The sequence below is a fragment of the Mustela lutreola genome, chromosome 7 (assembly GCF_030435805.1).
Source record: "Mustela lutreola isolate mMusLut2 chromosome 7, mMusLut2.pri, whole genome shotgun sequence".
In the NCBI taxonomy this organism is placed as follows: domain Eukaryota; kingdom Metazoa; phylum Chordata; class Mammalia; order Carnivora; family Mustelidae; genus Mustela; species Mustela lutreola.
Window position 1 is genome coordinate 127,758,979 of NC_081296.1, and position 20,985 is coordinate 127,779,963.

A 20,985-nucleotide genomic window follows, 5' to 3' on the forward strand; every position below is an offset into this window, starting at 1 on the left:
TCACTGTGAGCCACTTCCCTGCTAATGGGATCCAATACTTTTTCATGCATTTTGTGCATTTCAAACATTTAAAAACATTGCCTCTTGCTTCAGCAAAGAAAGCTCAATCTCTCTTCCCTATTGCAACAATCATGACCTTATTATAGACATTTTCAATGATGTCTTGCTCATCATTTAAAAAAAATAATAATCTGTTGCACTTCCTCTATATCTGGAATTTTTAAAAAATCAAGTGAGTACATATAGAATTTAATAGGATATGTATATTTGTATACCAGGGAGGAATTGCTGAAATACTTTACTCCATTAGTATTCTACTGGGATGGAATTTAATACATACATAAGACAGGAAAATGTATCTAGGTGAAAATCTTTCATAGTTTACCATTGTCTTTCCAGGCCTGAACTCTTAACCACCATGCATGTGAACATAAATTTCAAAGGAAGCTGCTGGCTGTTGAGCTCAGGAAAATCTATCCAGCCTCTTCTTTCTAAAACACCATCTCATACTTGCTCCCTATGATATCTGGATGATATATTATTGCACAGGATGGATTTGGTAACCCAGACCCAGACTGTCTACCTGAGTACAGCCCAAACTTTGGAAAGCATGACTAAGAAAGCTTGTTACAAAACAGATCCCTGGAATCAAACCTAGTGAATCTAATTCCAGTGATTTTTAGTGAGGCTTTGAAATTTTGAAGACACTCTATGAGTAATTTTGGAGCAGGTTTTCATGAACCACACTTCAACAAATTCCCATTAGACTTCTGGTGAGAAGTGCAGGTGCTCAGAACAATTTATCCCCTGATAATTGTTCCTCGATGCCAGTTGTTTACAAGATTGGCCCCAAACGGATCTCTAACTTCATGACCAGCTCAAGTGTCCAGGACAATTGCAATCAGCTCCTTGGTCTTCTATCCCATCCCAAAGGGGATCAAACATTTGCTCGTTCATTTTTCTAAGTCAGAACTCTTGAAATTCCTGCTCCTAATCCTCCTAAGTTAATTTCTAAACCTCAAGGTAAATATTTGACTAGAGCAATTTACAGATTTCTTCTTAAAAGTGCTGGATGCTTTAAAAACAGGAAACTAATTTTCATCTTTGAATGATACTCATTCAGAGAAGTTGCCAGAATTTGTTTCTCTGATGGAAATTTTCAAGAAGAGAATAGCTGCATTTGGATCCTTTTGTGCACAGATCAATGAATGAGGCTTGATTGAAATGTTTTATTTCAATGAAATTGTTCATGAAATCACATGGGGACTTATGTGATGACAACCACATTATCTTTCATGTCCACACTTTCACAGACAATTAACACAGAGCCTAATAAAGTATTGTAATCAGAGTTACTTACTTTGTCTTCTAACTTCCCAGGGAAACTGTCAATCTTCCTATTTTTCACATTATACAGTGAAGAGCCTACATCAATGAAGCAGTTTCCATATTTGAGTATCCCCTACAGTAATTGTTAGTGAATACAATTTTACCAGTATACATTTATAAATTAGATTAAAGATTTTCATGTTTACATCCTTAAAGACACAGGTAGTCCGAGAGTTAACAAATGCATTTTTATTGCTATGATTAAAGTAATAAAAATGACAAGTATAATTCTCTGATTCATTGAGTTTCTATTATATACTGGATACTTGACCTTACTGTATTTCTCCAAACAACCCTTCAAGGTAGGACTGATTCCATTTTATTGACAAGGAAACTGGTGATCAAGGAGGTAAAATAAAGTGCCGAAACCTAGCCAGCTTGTTTTTAACTCCTGGCTGCTTAATTTTAATGCCTGTGTTCTTTCAAGTAAGTCATCATGCTTAATTACTTGATAGAGTGTATCTGAGCTAGGAAATATTTAAGAATAGAGAGCTCTTGTTTGTTTACTCACAGCAGCCAGCCTAGTCCTCCAGGATTGCCTTAAACTAAAATTACTCTCAAAGTAAAACTCCATTTTCCTTCATTTTTCAAACTTTTCAACTTAATTTTATTTATTTATTTTTAGATATCCCTCTTCTCTACTTAGACTATAGGCTCCACAAAGTTATTGTGCAACTCCCTAATAAATCCCATCTTTTAGCACAGTAACTAACATAGAAACCTTAGTCAATATTTGTTGAAAGTCAGAATAAATGGCTGACCATATGTTCTGAATGTCATCTATATCCATAATGATTTCCATAGCATAAGAGAGTCTAGGTAGAAAATAGAATCAAACATCTCAAATACTTTCTCCCTTAAATTCCTGAGCGAAAGGCACTTGTGTGTAATACCTAATAATATGTTTTTTTTTTTAGTAGTGTGCTCTAAATATGTTTGCAGAACCAGCCTTACTAGCATTCAATGGTGCCCATTTTGCTGAGATGGAAAGTTCCCCAGAAGTCTATATTCATAACATAGTTTTACCTTTCTAAGTCCTTCTCAGCAAGGTGGTACAAAATAATTTTATAAAGTGGAACTATGTATACATTTTTTCCAGAATATTAGCAGTTAATAATTGGAAAGACATCTTATGAGTCCTCTGTGATATAACCCAACTACACCCATAGTTGGATTTTATTCAACCCTGTTATTTTCACCTAAGGTCTTTGTCCATACTCTAGCATTAAAAATAGACATACTCCATTAGACTTGTCTTCCTTCTTTTTGTTCCTTTGATTGCTTTCTGCATCCCCATTACACAACTGTTTGATCTAAAACCCCTCAGGTTCTTGAACCTGATGCAAGCTTTGAACAGCAATCTGGATTTTGGCTTTCAATGTCAATAGCTGTAGCAGATTTCCTGAAAAAACAAAACAAAACATTTTTGTCACTTACAACTTGACAATTTAAACAGTCAACTGCAAATAGCAGACCATCTTGACTTTGCTATTTTCCGGGAGATAGAAGTACAAGTAGCTCTATGAGCATCTGGAGGAAAGGCCCTCAAAGAACTTTTTGGACACAATTTGCTCACATAAGGCATCCATTATAATATTTTCAGCATCACCTCTGTGAAGGGTAAAACACCACACTGGAAGAAATCTTAGTTGTCTTGAAAAGATATGCACTAGGTCAAAACTTTACTGCATCTTTTGCATTAACTTCCCTTGTTTGGGGCTTATATTGTTCATAAGAATGTTCCAATGAAGCAGAATATATAGTGGTTATGAGCACAGAGTTTGTAGTTAGCATTCTTGGGTTTAAATTTGACCCTCCCTCATTACAGCTATGTATAATTAGGTTACTCAACCATTCTAGGTCTCAAATTTCCTTATTGAAGAAAATGAAGATAATAATAATAAGACCTGGGTGCCTGGGTGGCTCAGTCGGTTAAGCCTCTGACTCTTGATTTTGGCTCAGATCATGATCTCAGGGTTGTGGGATCGAGCTCCCTGCTGGTTCCTTGCTCAGAAGAGAGTATTAGATATTCTCTCTCTCCCTCTGCCTCTCCCCCTGCTTGTGCATGCTCTCTTTCTTTCTCTAAAATAAATATGTCTTTAAAATAATAATAATAATAATGCTGACTCACATTGCCATGATGATGAAATTAAATATTTTAAGTTGACTAGAAATACTATATATTTATAAAAATAAGTCTTTATTCTAGATTTAAATTTTTATTTCATTGGCACAAGTAATGATTCTATTCTAAAAACTATCTGTGAATACTATTTATTTTATATTTTGGGTTTTCTATAAGCTGAGACTAGATTTGACCACCTTTGTATTCTGGTTACTCATCATAATTCTCTACAGAATGTAATACAGATGAAGACTTCATTACTGTCCTCATTTTCTAGAGTACACAGCTGAAAACAGACACCTCACACGGGATTCCAAATCGTAAGAACCACTTAACAGTAGAATGTGGGTTATAACCACTTTTCCTTCATTTTGTATTAATTGATACTACAAATCTGTCAAGTTGTTCTATTTCTCTTAAAATTAAAGTGGGCAGTTTTGTTATGGAATGCAAAGATACCAATGAAGAGAAAAGACATTTTAATTTAGAGATGTTCCAATTTTTTAAAACAGATTTATTGACATACTGTTTCACATATGCAATTCATCCACTTAAAGTGGACAGCTTGGGGTGGACACCTGGGTGGCTCGGCGGGTAAAAGCCTCTGCCTTCAGCTCGGGTCATGGTCCCAGGGTTCTGGGATTGAGCCCCGCATCAGGCTCTCTGCTCAGCAGGGAGCCTGCTTCCCTTCCTCTCTCTCTGCCTGCCTCTCTGCATACTTGTGATTTCTGTCTGTCAAATAAATAAATAAAATCTTAAAAAAAAAAGTGGACAGTTTGGTGGGTTTTGCTATATATGTTATTAGCTTTCTTTAATTATGGTAAAAATATATAACATAAAATTTGACCTTTAACCATTTTTTATTATGTTAGGTTAGTCACCATACAGTACATTATTAGTTTTGATGTAGTGTTCCATGATTCACTGTTTGTGTATAACACCCAGTGCTCCATGCAATCCATTCCCTCCTTAATACCCATCACCAGACTCACCCATTCCCCTTACCCCTCTCCCTTCTAAAAACCTCAGATTGTTTCCCAGAGAGATAGTCTAAATTAAAACCAACTAAAGCCATCTTACCAGCATGAAATCTTGCTGTTTAGTGTGTCAATGAGAATCGACATCTGGGGTCCTGTTTATTTCAGCACAAAGATCACCAAACTGCTGCTTTGGTGGACATGAGTTGGAATGTTCCTTTGTCCACTTGCTGGGCCAATTCAAGATGAGGCTAATGGGCACTTAAAACTCTCTCAAATTTCTCTTTTCTGCTCTGAACTTGACATCGGTGAGGACTGATTCCTTGAATTTTTGGTAGAAATATTTAAATAATAAAGCTTTGACATGGAGGTGGGTGGACTAAATCTAGTTTGCCACATCTGTGAATTACTTAGAGCAACTGTGGACCTTGGGTTATTCTGAGCCAAACCATGTCATATCCTCATTTCCATAAGAAATTCTGAAAGAACTATATTCCAAATTTTCTAAACTTTATTTGATTCTTTATTTCTATTTCTCATAAAATATAGAGTCTGTAAAGTTTTTGTACTGTTTAGCCTCTACTTCATAAGCAAAATTATTTTGTATATATCTGAAGGAGACATGTAGCGCCATTCATAAAACAATCTTCAGTAAGTAATGAAAGCCAGCACTTTCTAGGGCCTTACTTTTTTGTTCTGAAAATTTTTAATTCTTCTAGTCTTTTAATATAATCTTTTCCTCATTCTTTTAATAATTTTCTCTCTTCTCCTTTGGGCCTTCATTAAGGTCTTAATTTCCTGTTTTAAGTATAGGACCCAAAAGATGAAAGAACACTTTATAACCTTAATTGCATTACTCTTCCCAAGAGAAGGTATATATGTATACATCTCATGGATTCAAACTTACTTGTTACAAAAGAAATATACTACATTGCTGATTATGGTTGATAATTTATTGAATCATTTTGTAGACAACTTAAACCAGAGGAATACCTTCAAATTTTTAATATTTGGATTTCATATATATCTTACGAAGAGGGGCTGAACATCAGTCGCTTTATCTACCTACTTCTATAGTTTGGCTGTTTAAAATTAACACCTTAGGTGCCTGGGTGGCTCAATTGGTTAAGTGACTGCCTTCAGCTCAGGTCATGATCCTGGAGTCCTGGGATCGAGTGCCACATCAGGCTCCCTGCTATGCAGGAGGCAGGAGGTCTGCTTCTCCCTCTGACCTTCTTCCCTCTCACGCTCTTTCTCTTTCAAATAAATAAATAAATAAATAAATAAATAAAATCTTTAAAATTAATACCTTATAATCTGTGCTGAATCTGTCTAAAAACTATGTCATGTTGGGTGCCTGGGTGGCTTAGTCAGTTAAGCATCCAAAATTTCAGCTCAGGTTTTGATCTTAGGGTCATGAGTTCAAGGCTTGTGTTGGGGTCCACACTGGGTGTGGAGGTTACTGAAAAAAAAAAAAAAGGAATTAAAAAAAAGGTAACTACATCATGTTGATATAAGCATGTGTCAGGAAAGATTAAGATTCCTTGGTTGTGACTGTTAGAAAATGACTCTAAGTTAAACACAAATTAATTTATTGGAGAATCACCAGAGACTTAGAATCAATAGGAGAATGGAGAACCACTTTGGAAATGAGAAGTACCATGGCAGAGCTGGAGCTGGGAAGCAGGTATCCCTGCCCTGTCACCCCCCCCCCCCCAAATAAGCTACCAGAGACAAGTAAAATGGTCCAGGTAGCACGGCTGGGATGTGCGAAATTAATACCTATAGCCAACATCCGTCCACTACTCTGCATTCATATCTGTTAGATCGGTCAGTCCTCATCACGCATGACCTTATGAGTTTGGGGCTGTCATTCTCCCCATTTACAAAGGAGCGAACTAAGGCAATGTGGTTAAGCGCCCTGTTCAATGTCACACACCTAGGAGGTGATAGTTAGGATTCAAGCCTCAGCAGGCTGAACCCTATGTTCTGGAAAACACCGATGCTGCTTGTGATGAGGGAACTCCAAGAATTTTCAGTCCCTTTGATCTTCTCAAAATTCAAAGCTAATGAAAGGGTCATCAGGTTAGCCTAATTTGAGTTTTCCTTCCCCTCCCTGGCTACCAGAGGAGGAAAAAACTCTAATTACAGCCTCACCAGCCTAATTCCAATGAGAGAGGGCTAATTTCTCATAATGAAATTAGGGCAATGTTAGAAAGGGGGTGTGGATATCCAAGAGCTAAAAATAAAAAGGTATACTATAAAAAGCCTGCCCTTCATCACGCTCCCCTGAAATGAATCCTTGAGGTTGCCTTCTTTATTTAGTAAGACTAAAGTAGGTAAAGATACTAATTTATTTTACATTAACACTTTTAGTTTGATAAGAAAAAATGCATAATTAGCTACATTTGAATTTCAGACAGTCCTCCACTTACGATGGCTTGACTCACAATTTTCAACTTGACAATGGCATGAAAGTGATACTCATTTGGTGAAAACCACATGCTGAATTATGAATTTAGATCTTTTTCCAAGCACACCATATGGAAGAAGATCCTCTCTGGTGCTGCTGGACAGTGGCAGCAAGCCACAGCTCCTACTCACCTACGGGATCACAATGTTGAACAACCCACTTACAATGGTTCTGTAGTCATACAACCATTCTGGTTTCACTTTCAGTTCAATAGTCAACACATTACATGAGATATTCAACACTTTATAATAACACAGTGTTTGCATTTGATGATTTTGCACAACCATAAGCTGATGTTAAGTATTCTGTGTCCATTTAAGTTAGGATAGGCTAAGCTTTGTGTATGCAAGGTAGGTCCATAGAATAAAGATGCTTTGATTGAAACCATTTCCACTCTCTAACTGTAAAATTGCTTTTGTTTGAAATAAAATTTTCATGGCTGTAACAGAAGGAAGTGTCTTCGGGGTGGGGCAGAAACAATACTAACAAGTAATGTTTTAAGAACAGAATGCTTTTATCAAGTGGAGTCAAAAGGAGCCACTTCTCAGAAGGAAGCAGAGGAGTTACAAAGGATCTTCTTTCTCCCACACAACACAAAACATCTTTCAAGGTCACCATAAGTGTATACGGTTGCAATGGAATGGAATATGCAATTATTCATAAAACGAATTCATTGTCTATGGAAAGAGAAACCTTCAAATAAATATATGCTTGGTGTTTTAAGGTAAGAACATTATTCAAATGTGTGGATTATGCTGGCATTGTTTAACTAGGCTGAGGTTTATTGCTTTTTTTTGTTTGCTTCTTTAATGTGATTTGCTAATTTCATGCTTCCAGAATGTCAACAAGGGTAATAAAATAGCAATTTAAGGCCACATTAAAAGCTGAACTAAATGGCACCATTCTACTGAAGACATTAAAACAAAATTACAGCGTGTCCTCCTATCAGAAGGCATCTTTTTAGCTTTAATGTAGAATAGGGAGAAAAAAGGACCTTTATTTCTCTCTCCCCCTTCTGCCTGGGGCTGTTGTAGCTTTGTGGGACTAGAAGCCCTGGCTTATTCTTGCTAAAATAATTCTTGTTGGGATGACTCAATTCTTTTTTTACTTGGATATCACTTTCTTCTTAGGACAGTCCTTGTAGGATTTAAGACAAATTAATTGTGCACAAAGACAATGGGATCACATCCTTCATTTTCTTGATAGAATCTCACTAGAAAGAAGCTCATCTGAACATTTAAGGATGATAAACTTATTTTGTCTTTACAACTATCAGTGTATTCAGGGTTGCCAATGTTTAAGGCTTTGTATCAGGGTTTATCCTTCCCACTCCACCCAACTTCCACTAAACGCCCTGCAGGCAAGATAAGGATGTTCTCTTACACACTGATTTCCTAAACAATTTCATGTAGTTCCCAATATTCACAGTAGTCAGTTTTTGTGTCACACTTTGGATAAGTTCATAAGGTTGTTTTTACATCATCTGGCTCAAGAAGTGACACAAAAGACACAAGCCAGTGGAAGCTTGGGACTTAAATTCAGGAAACAACTGAAAACATAGCACAAAGTAATTTCTAGTATTTGTTAGGGTTGATACTATTTAAAGAACTTTCCTACTAGGTGTCTTATGATACATTGTTATGGTAGGAAAAGAAGATGTTACTTAACTTCACAGGAAGTGAAACTAAGAGTTTAAGCCAAAAGTCCAATGTGAAATTTCTTCTAAAATAATGACTATAGCTATAAAACTTCAGGTGGAATTCTTTGTTCAGAAAATATGACAAAATTCAGAATTCTTCTTGGACAAATCAATTTTAGTTTGACTTTAACTAATGCTAATCCCAAATATTGTTTCTATGAATGGGAGCTCTTGTTTTGAGAATTTTTATACATCTCAGGAAATTTAAAAGTTTCAGAAGTCTTGTTCCCATGTTAGCACACACATTACATTTTGATCATTTTTAATCTGTATGATCCATTGATCTTGACCACATATATTATTACCATCCTAACCAATTGCCATTCACTCTATCTTTGCATAGATATTTTGAGATACACTAATGTATAATGCCTACACAATAGTTTCCTAATGACTATATTTCTAATTAAAATCAGAAGTATAGGAGTAACATTTGTCAATCTTTAGTACTTTGGACAGAGTTTTATCAAGTATTCTGGAAAGAAGTATGTCTAGAAAGAAACAATTCATCAAGAGAGGAACTAATTCCTCTCATCTCATCTAATCATTCTTGTATATAAGTGAAAGTAATAGCACAGTAAAGCAATCTAAATAAAATCTTAGTGATCTAAAAAAGCTCATGTAACATTACAAAAATGATCACACTAAATACTGGATATTGGTTGCTTATTATAGGCCGTCCATTCTTCTAATCCATTCTAAAGCTTTCTTCCCAAAGAAAGAATTCAGTCGTAATTACTGGCCTCTCTGTTGCTATCCTCATTCTGACCATGGGAAGATAAAGTGACTTACCTGATTGACAATTTGTGAAGTGTGCCTGTTGGGCTCAGCTCTGCCCTTTATTTTGCTTGGAAGCAAGTTTACTCTGCAAAAGCATGTGTTTCCTTCTGTTCAACCCTGTGCTAAATATTACCTATCCTCTTGTGAACTTGTTCTCTGTTCCATCTCGACCTGTGATTGGTGGGGAAATTTTGCCCAGTTCTGGGGTCCACTTAGAAAACACATTTGACTCTCCCTCAAAGCCCCCTTCTTTCCATTGACATGAAGGATATGTGGGTCACCATATCTACTCCTTGTCTTATTTCTCAAAATGTCCAGAACCTAATAGAGAATAATGATGCTATTCAGTGAGACGCCCTTTGAAGACCTGAGGTTTGCAATATTAAAGACAAAAATGTCCCAATCCATTTAACCCGTTCAATAGCCCTTAGAATGGCTCTTATTCTCCTTTTATAAATGATAAAGCAGAAGCTCAATAATTAAAATACTCAATGCCACATTGTAAATGGTTGAGCTGGGATTTGAATAAAATCTGTTTGTCTTTAAATTCCCTATTCTTAAGTTTCCAATCTGCTTCCTCAAGGCCGGATAGGCATAAAAGATGATTGGTTCTTGCTCTCTCATCTCCCTCACAAATAAGCAGAGTCAGGTAGACGTGAAGTTAATTGCCCAAGGTCATGCAATTTCTCACTGACTTTGTCAAGTCTTGCAACTGGGTTTCTGCACTTGCCTTCTTCCATAAATTTGTAATCAAGACAAATAGCTGAAGCAAAACAGAATTTTACCAGGTGTGGCTAAAAACTCCATAAGAAATCTGATGCCATCTTTGCATTTGGCCACAGGACATAGAAACTGCAGAAGCATAATTAAATATCTATTTTCAACTTGGGTTAAAACCAGAAGAAAAAAAAAAACAAAAAACAAAAACAGTAACTGCTTTTAGTAGAGGGCAGAGGATAAGGAAGTTAAAAAAAAATCAAATGTATATAATTTTTGTTGTTAAGGTTGAAAAATTATGCAAAATCATTTATCTGCTGAGTATGAACATAAATTATTTTTGTATTGCTAATGATAATACAGGAATCTATTCTGATGCTGTTATTGTTTTGCTAAGAACACATTTGATGATGACTTGCCTCTAAGTCCAATCCATGTATATGTATGACTGCTACAGGAGGAGCTATATCTCAACAAACTTAATTATCCTGGTTTTTCTGATATAATACCTTACAACACTTCACAAACCCTAGGGGCACTGAAAATCTCAAATTTATAATAAAGTATATGCACTTTGATGCACACCTTTATATTTGCATTCACAATAAGACAAAGATTGTGTAATTTGTATAATTCAAATATCCTTCATAAAATATTTTTCTATGCATTTCCATTAGCTGTTACTGCTACCTCTTCAAAACCTACTAGCATGAAAAAGCACCTATTATTTCTCATGATCCTAGTAGCTAGATGAATTGATGTCTACATCTGAGGGCTAGTTAGATGGATTTGCTGATGATGTCTGTGTTCTCACACATGTCTGAGGCTTGGGCTAAAATGATTTGCCTGTCTTCCATATGTTCTTTCACTCTCCAGCAGGCTAGCATAGCCTTGTCCCTGGGTTATCTCAAATCTGTTCTAACAATTATTGCAGGGAAGCAAGGAAAAGAAATGTAAACGTGCAAAAGATTTTTCAAGCCTTGGTTTATGTCAAGCCTGCTAATATTCTATTGGCCAAATCAAGTAATGTAGCTGAGCCAGAGTCAGAGGGAGAGAGGTCTACAAGGCAAAAGTTACAGGACAAATCATATGGCTACAGGGGCTTCATGAACAGGAGCTGTCAGTACTATCCCTGTACAAGACAATGTCGAATATTTGATGGATCTATAAAAATGTGTATTTTATTGTCTGAATTCTGATGGTGTTTAACAGTGTAATGCTGATTGGGAACATATTGTTATTCTTATTACTACACAAGATAACCAGCTGGAGCAGTGTGAATCATAGGACAACTTGTAGGTTAGATACTATCTGAGGGAGAAAGAAGAAAGGGAGTCAACCTGAGGAGGTAAGTGTGACTTTTAAGTAAGTGTGACTATTTCCTAATGGCTATTTTCTTAAAATTTTCCAACTTCTTTATTAAGATATACTTGGTATACAAAAACTGCACATAACAATGTTTGTAGTTTAGTGAGCCTAGACATATATGCACACTGGTGTTAGCATCACTGCGGTTCAGGACATAAAACATATTCATCAGCTCTAAAATTTTCCTGTGTTTCTTTTTGTTTGTTTGTTTTTGTTTGATTTTTGTTTTTACTATTGTGTATGTGTATGTGTGTGTTTTGTGGAAAAAACTCTTAACACTATCCTTCTGATAAATGATTTCTTGGATATGCACACCAAAAGTACAGTGAGCAAAAGCAAAAATATGCGAATGGGATTGCATCACACAAAAACTTGTACGCAAAAAAGGAAGCAATCAGTGAGTTAAAAGGCAACATATGGGATGGGGGAAAATATTTCCAAACTATATATCTGATAAGGGGTTAATTTCCAAAATATATAAATAATTCAATAGCCATAATAGCAATAATAAAATAACCCAGTTAAAGGATGGACAAAGGACTTGAAAAGACCTTTTGCAAAGACATGCAGATGGCCAAAAAGTATACAAAAAGATGCTCAGCATCAATCATCAGGGATGCAAAACAAAACCACAGAGATCTGGGTGGCTCATTCAGTTGAACGTCAGATTCTTGATTTTGGCTCAGGTCATGATCTCAGGGTCATGAGATCAAGCCTTGCATCAGGCCCATATTTAGTGGGAATCTGCTTTAGATTCCCTCTCTTTCTCCCTCTGCCCTTCCCTCTACTGACACAATCCCTCTCTCTCTCTCTTTCTTGGTCTCTCTCTCTCTCTCTCATCTATCTCTCAAATAAATAAATGAATCTTAAAAAAAAAAAAGAAATCACCTCACACCTATTAAAATGATTATTATTAACAACAACAACAACACAAGTGTTAGCAAAGTTATGGAGGAATTGAAACCCTTGTGTACTGTTGGTGGGAATGTAAATGGGAAAAGTAATAAAACATAGTAAGGATATGTCTCTAAAAACTAAAAGTAGAACTACTTTATAATCCAGTAATCCCATTTCTGAGTATACGTCCAAAAGAACTGAAATCAGGATCTTGAAGAGTTCCCAAATTCACTGCAGTATTTTTCACAATAACCAAAATGTAAAAATAACCCAGATGTCCATTGACAGATGAATGGATGAAGAAAATATTGTATATACAAGACAGTGGGATATTATTCAGCCTCTAAAAAGAAGAAAATCCTATCATTTTTGACAACATGGATGGCCCTGAGAGTTGTTAAGCTAAGTGAAATAAGTCAGTCACAGGATGAATACCTCCTGATTCCTTTTTAATAAGGCACCTGAAATCATCAAAGATATAGAAATACATAATATAATGATGACCACCAAAGGATGAAGGAGGGGGATACTGTCCAATGGATAGATACACTGTATGACACAGTGCCTATAGTTAACAAAAAGGTATCGTACACTTAAACATCTGAATATTTTCTTGAATGAATCAAATAATCATTTTTAACACTAGGACTGATAAATATCTTGGACAGTGATTTAGATTGCTTTCGGACCTGGGGGTATATCTTTTAACTTTTGTGTTCCTTTCCACTCACTCTAAATCAATACAGCAAAGCTTTGCTTTTAGGCAACTTTCACTAAATGCACACCAGTTACAATTGAGGTGGATTTAACTCAGTCATGTTTGTGTGTGATTCCTAATTATATGTTTCCAATCACTCAGTTACTTTAATCAATTATCTATTGAAGCATCATGGTTCCAGATGTAATGTTAACACAGAAATTAAATGAGAGGGGCACCTGTGTGGCTCAGTCGTTAAGTGTCTGCCTTCCGCTCAGGTCATGATCCTAGGGTCCTGGGATCAAGACCCATATTGGGCTCCCTGCTGGGCAGGAAGCCTGCTTCTCCCTCACCCACTCCCCCTGCTTGTGTTCCCTCTCTCGCTGTGTCTCTCTCTGCCAAATAAATAAATAAAATATTTTTTAAAAAAGAAATTAAATGAGAGAAAATGTGGGATTTAGAACATCAAACACAAAACTAATTAAATCGTATTGGATTAATTGACTCAGTTTCACTTTATTATGAACATTCGATATTTCATTCAATCAGGAATCCTATTTATGGGTGGAGTGTATCAATCAGCCTTTAACTTACTTTCCCTATTATTACAGGGTTATTTACACTAGGAAAATAGATGAAGTTAATAATCATACTTTACATAGACTAAACCTGCAGACCCAAACTGCTTGAAATGGTCATCTAATTACATCTACCAGGTAGGATTTGGGGAGGGATAGAATAGGTAAATATTTGCTTTATTGACTTTATTATTGTGCTGCATGTATGAGGCATGTTGCGTGTATGGTGTTGATAGTAATAATGTAAAGATTATAGGTGCCTATGGAAGACAAATCTCTTTTTTGATCCTTACCATGTGAAAAGCAAGTAATAATCTAATGCATAAAAACCTGAAACAGGGGGCACCTGGGTGGCTCAGTGGGTTAAGCCACTGCCTTCGGCTCAGGTCATGATCTCAGGGTCCTGGGATCGAGTCCCGCATCAGGCTCTCTGCTCAGCAGGGACCCCGCTTCCTCCCCTCTCTCTCTGCCTGCCTCTCTGCCTACTTGTGATCTCTGTCAAATAAATAAATAAATAAAATCTTTAAAAAAAAAAAAAAAGAAAGGAAAAAAAAAAAAACACCTGAAACAGGACATATGGCCTCAGATAGACTTCAGTTAGAATCTTAGTTCTACCATGTACTAAGTATGATTTATTGGATTTTTTCACCTCTTTTCCCATATGTAAAACTGGGAATAATTATTGATCCTCCCAACAATTCATTGGGAGAATTAAATTTGATAATGAATATAAAATGCTGGGCAGTGTGCCTGTATTGTAAGCACTTTGTAATTAAACACTTAATATTGTAAACACTTAACACATTATTCTTTAGTGAAACTGATGGAAAATATGGAGAATATATACAAGTGATTATCATGAATATCCTAAAAAAATAATAAAAATAGTAGCTTGAGTGGATTTGTTTAGTGTATCAAAACTGCAGTACTATGTTACATGAGCAAATAAACTTAATTGAAATTTAATCTATATAATTCAAAATTAAGCCCTATTTGCCACTTTGCAGTTACCCGGGGAGAAGTGTGGCATTGCACATGTTTGTGATTTATGCTTGCAAGAGCCCTGGATTCTGATACTGTTCTCATGGAACCAGCAGTAGGATTAGAGGTTTCTATTTTGTGGTGGTTGATCAAAACCCATCTGCAAAGTACATCCCCTCATCTCCGTGGTCTGGAAGTTTAATGTGCATAATGAAAACACATGAGTTCATCAGATATGTAAATTGAAACAACCCTAGAGATTTGATTTAGGTTGTGTCAGGATGACCAAGAACTGTGAATTTTTATAAGTGCCACAGATAACTTTGTTTCAGGTAGTTAGGAGCAACAGTTTGAGAACAACTGCAAAATGATTTCTGAGTATCTTCATAATAAAAGCCTAGAAGTGCAGGCTGGAGAGAGAAAAACAACAGGATTTGAAGAAGACAGAGGCTGGATTGAAGTGCAGTTGGTGTTAAGCCAATGTTTCCCTCTTTGAATAGCATGACAATCGATAATCCCTGATTACGACATGAAATGCATTGATGGTGGAGTTGGTAGTCACTGAGTGAAGACAGGAGACAAATGTGAATGCTTGTGGGTACAAAGGTTAGGATTGAAATCAGTAGGTGGTGGGGGTGGTTTCTTGGTTATATTGAAAATGAAATGAACCACCTATGACAGAAGAACATAAAATTTTATTTTCTGTCATGTCCATGAACACAAAGGACTTCACTTAAAAATTTAAGTACTGAAAATACTTGGGAAATATTGAAATAAGAAAATCTAGAGCAGGGGTTCCTGGGTAGCTCAGATGGTTGAGAGTCTGTCTTTGGCTCAGTCATGATCTCAGGGTCCTGGAATCAAGCCCTGCATCAGGCTCCCTGCTTGACTGAAAGCCTCCTTCTCCCTCTCCCTCTGTGGTTCCCCTGCTTGTGCTTTTCTCACTCTCTCTGTCAAATAAATAAATAAACTCTTAAAAAACAACAATAACAACAAAAAAACTAGTGTAGTTTTGTAGAGACAGACACAATAACTATCATTTATACAATGTGAAATTAATTTTGAAATTGCTTTAAAAATTTTTTACTCATTTTAAAAATCATTTTAAAAATGAGTAATTCTCTAATATGTGACAGACTTTAATATTTATCTATGTAGCATATCCTAAAATAGGAAATACATACATTTCAATGCCCAGGTCAAAACTTTTTTACATTAAAGAAAAATGTTAATTAATTCATGTGAAGTTATTTTTTTCCTCAATAAAATAAAAATAATAAATTACATTCATAGTAATTTTGACTTATTGGAATATTAGAAAAACCCCTGGGTTCTTCTATGCCTTTGATATAAAAGTTGCTTTAGCAAAATAATTGATGGTAAGTGATACAGTGTAATATTCTTCACATGATCATTTGTGAAAATGACTGGTAAACTGAATTATAACATAAGGATGCAAATCATTATTACTTGCTGTCACCTGAAAAATACAATTCAGTACAAACAATATCATGCCCATAAATCAAGCTAATTTGGACACACCAAAGAAAGAACAGTAGGAACTATGTAAAAGAAATAAGGCTAAATTATTAAATATCCACTACTTGTCAAGTTCTGGTCTATGCACTTGTATTTATTACCTTTAATTCTTTTTTTAAGATTTTATTTATTTATTTGAGAGAGAGAGCCTGTGTGCCTGAGCAGGGGGGAGGGGCAGAGGGAGAAGGAGAAGCAGACTCCCGGCTGAGCAGGGAGCTGGATTCAGGTCTCAGCTCCAGGACCCTAAGATCATGATCTGAGTCCAAGGCAGATGCTTAACCAAATGAGCCTCCCAGGTGCCCCTATTAATTTTAATTATTAAGCAAGTCCTGCAAGGAAGACTGCATTACACAAATGGTAACGAGACATAGTGATGTGAAGTAACTTGTCAAGGACACATAACTTGACGATGGCAAAAATCAATATTTAAACTTAGACATTCCTGCACTTTATCATTAAAATTCTCATAACTATCTCTAGCATATAATACATATTTAGTGTTTCATACAGAAACAAATAAGCAGCTATGAAATGTGTGATGATCTTTTTAAAAAGGGGGCCAATTGTGGGATTTGGAACTCTTCATTATATATTAATTATACTCCTTGACCTTGATCTCTTAACTTAGCTCCACTGTCCCCCTTGCCCCATTATCATGTGGTTAATTCATTTAGCAACCCCAGCAGAGTAAACATATGAATTTCCTGTGGGCCCAATCTAAATTGTCAGATAGTTTTTAGTAGTGATGTCGAGAGAATGAAGTTCCTTGATGATCACAGAGCATGTAAAATTTCAACATGATTGTCTTTCTCAGCAAATTCTCTGTAATAGCAATATTAATTAAGCAGCTAAGATTTCTTTCTTTCAGAGAAAAGTTTAAAATAACTTGTGCTTTGTAATTAAATAGGCTTTTTTATTATAAAAATAATTCAGAATCAGCTAAAAATAAATTATGTCAAAGTTCTAGGAAAATGTGCAATAAAGTTAATTTTAAAATAACACTTAAACCATCCCAAGTTTGCAACATTTAATTTCAGTAGTTACACTGTCTTCTTTAACAATATAACATAAAATAATATATGCTAATTTATTTAACAAATCAAAAAATAAAAAGTCTGCTACATGACTGCCCCACTACAATAATACTCATTAAGAAGCATTTTGGGGTAGCCTGTTAAAATATTTAAGTCTTTAATTATAAATCATTTCTCCTAGTTTATGGGTGGTATAAGTATTAAGCTAAACAGAGTGCTACAGAGCTACAAACAGATGGAATCAAATATAACTAAGAAACTGGAGAAATAAAGCAACTTCATTTTCCTTGCACATGTGGAAAATAGAATTAAAACTGCTGAACTAAGCACACTGTGGTGAAAGAAGAACCTACCAAATGAGGCTAATTCAAGTCGTGAATATAGTCCAATAAAACCAAATTGTGTTTTTATTCACATTTATGCTAATCTCTTATTTTCTTTTTACTTGTTATTTCCTGTACTTTTTAAAAAAAGATTATATTTAGTTACTAGAGAGACAATGTGAGAGCAAGAGAGAGAACACGAGCAGGGTGAAGGACAGAGGGAGAAACAGACTCCCTGCTGAGCAGGGATTCCCCCCCCCCCCCCCCCAATGCAGGGCTCAGTCCCAGGACTCCAGGATCCTGACCTGAGCAGAAGACAGATGCCTGAGCCACTCAGGTGCTCCTTCTGTACTTTTAACCTTTAACTTTTAACCTTCATTTTGTTTGTTTCATCTTAGAATTCCACTTGCAATATTATTTCAATTTCCCTATTCCTTTAAGGTAAATATGGACCATATCACCAACTCTGTTTCTTCCATGTAGGTGCTTAGACATGATAAAAATTTGGTAGTGGATGGTTACTATTATTTATTCATTCTTATTTCAATTTTTATTAAGAAGTAAAAAGAAGAAAAAAGCATGACCACACAAGTCAAATGAAAAATTACACAAAAGTTTTCCCATCTCACTCATAATATATCATAGAAAGATAAACTGGCAAAAAAAAAAAAAAAAAATCAAAATTTTCCTGCTTGGACAGAATTCAAATACTCAAAAGTAGGAAATCAGAAAAGGAACTATCCACCAAAAGGAGATACATATCACAAATGGTGAGAAGTTTTACAAGAAGGTAGGCTGTAAAGGCATTTACAAAAAAATGTAGCATAAACCAGGGTAACTTATTGAAGGCTCAAATGATGCTATCCTGACTATGAGTATAGTTTATATGATTATATTTAAATCTTAATGTGATAATTAATGGTTATGGACAATCATAGGAAACTAAAAAGATCTATCTTTTGGCTTGTTCAACTCAAGTCACCCATTGCTTTCTTAAAAAAAAAAAAAAAGTTTCCATAATTAGAATGGTAGCCTTGAAAGGCTGATAAACTTAATTCTGCAAAATACTCATTTCTTGTTGACATTGGGTTAAGATGACTATGTTCTATAATCTGGCTGTTATCTTTAGGGGAGAGAAAACAAAGAATTGGAGCAAAGAATTTGGATAGGTAAGGTGGGAAAACTGAATTTAAATTTGCTACCTAAAGTAGCAGAGAATTCATTTTGTCCCATTTCAAGGAAGGCATATGGGAAATGCACAGGTGTGGGAGGGAGGGATAGATAAGGTGAGGGAAATAGCCACCAAGCACTGTAAGAACAGTAGAAGCAAGCAGAGGGCAGGAGGAAAGCTGCCCCTAGGAAAGGGAACTGCCTGCTTGGCTTAATGCTAGTCATTTATCTTTTTGGCCTCAGATAAATTAAACAAGGGTATTGCACCAGAAGTTCTAAGAGGTGTCTATCAGCAGCCAAATTGGGGGAATTTGTGGCAAGGGGAAAATTCATGCTTCCTTAACAGGCCCATAACTTCTGATTGGCTAGAAAGTGGATGGAGTTCATTGCTGGTCTTCACTTTCTTTGCTAATTCCTGGCCCATTCTATTTGGAAGCTGGCTAGATTTCCTTCATAAGAAGTTTGTCTGCATCCCCAAATAACTATGGCTTCTATTCTTGTTCTTCTTCTCTAAATATCCCTTGGGGGTAATTGGTCCTCTCCTGATTGTTCTATTTCTTCTGACAAGAGAGAACAAGCCATTCTCTGTGTAGGTGCCTAAATTCATTGTTTATTCTTTCATTGTGTTTGCAGGCTCATAGTATGACAAACTGGCCGGAAATCAGAAATACATAAATCAGTCCCATTTGTCCACAGCCAAGGGGGGAAAAAAAAAGCCAAGAGACATTATGGAACCAACCCAGATTCACACAGTCATTACCAATAGACCTAGGAAGATTCCACACCGCTTACCTTCCAAACCACTTACACTCCTCTTCACCACTGTGGTTGATTTATTATCACAATTGTATTCTAGTATCCCTTGTTTCCCAGATGTCATATCTTTAATGCTTTCTCTCTCTTTAACAAAAAATATATATTTATTGATACTGGCTTTGAGAAAAAAATGCTTAATGAGTATTTCATGAAACTCATTTTTGGTCAACCCAAAGTACTTTCCAGTTATCAGTTTCTCATTTTCCTCTTTGCTCTCAAGCTCATTACTCCACTTTTTATCTTCACTGAACTGCAATTGGCATCTATTAACCTATATCCCTGTGCAATATGACTCTTCTGGATGTTGACTCTAACTGACATGGAGCAGGGGGATTGGGGTGAAGAGTGCAGTGTTGGTTGCCACTTGATAACAGGTACAGATTTGGAATTTAGCAGTCCTTGCTATTCTGCAAAAACTTAATTCACACTTCTATTTTTTAAATTATAAGGGAAGATAAAACACCCATACATTGACTTTCTAGAATGCAAAATGATTTTGAAAGAGTATATATTCACAGAATGTAAAAAATGGATGGAATATTGCAGTCCAGCCTTCTTATTTATTCATCTTGTTTTGTTTTGTTTTTTTTATTGCACACCAAGCATTTATTAAGTTTTTTGAAGAAGAATTAGAGATGAAAGCATGGGCCTTTCCCTAAAAAAAACCTCACATTTTATTAGGAGTGGCTGGAGGCAGAAGGGGTAGTAGTCACCATCAATGCCCACTCGGAAGCTTTATGCTTGGTTGTCTCTCAGTGTGCACTATCTGCAAATGCACAGACCCAGATCCATTCAGGGAAAGCTTCCAGAAGAAGGCAATATCTGAGCATGTAGAAGAATTATAAGGAGTAAGTCAAGTTAATATGTAGAAGGAGGGCAGAGGGTAATGCAACACACACTTATAAGATCCAGAGCTAAGCAACATGGGCACATTCAGGAAAATACTCTTTTGGAATTACTGGACTGCAGGAAACATCCCGGGAGAGGGCAATAGGCAGACATCCCCCATTCCTGTAGTTTCCTTCATGCTGAGCCAAAGAGTTCATTCTTCACTTGAAAATTACAGGAAACCTTGGAAAACAGGATGAGGTTCACTTTCATAAGCTGTTACTGATAGTAATGTAAAAGATAGTGATTTGACAGAGTTGGGTGAATAAAGAGATGACTAGTAAAATGGCAACCAGAGAAGAGTTTCCCTTAATAATCCCAGTAAGAAAAGATGAGGTCCTGAGTCAAAGCAGCCTCAGTGGAAAGGCAAGATGCACTAAAATCCATTAAGGAGAGAAAATGGATACTCCAAAGAACAGAGGGGCCTACATATATGAAATTAATCAACCTGGGCCACACACGTAATGAGTACCAGAGCTGTGATTGAAACCAGGTGCCCACCTCCAGTCAAGGAACATTTCTGTGACACCACTC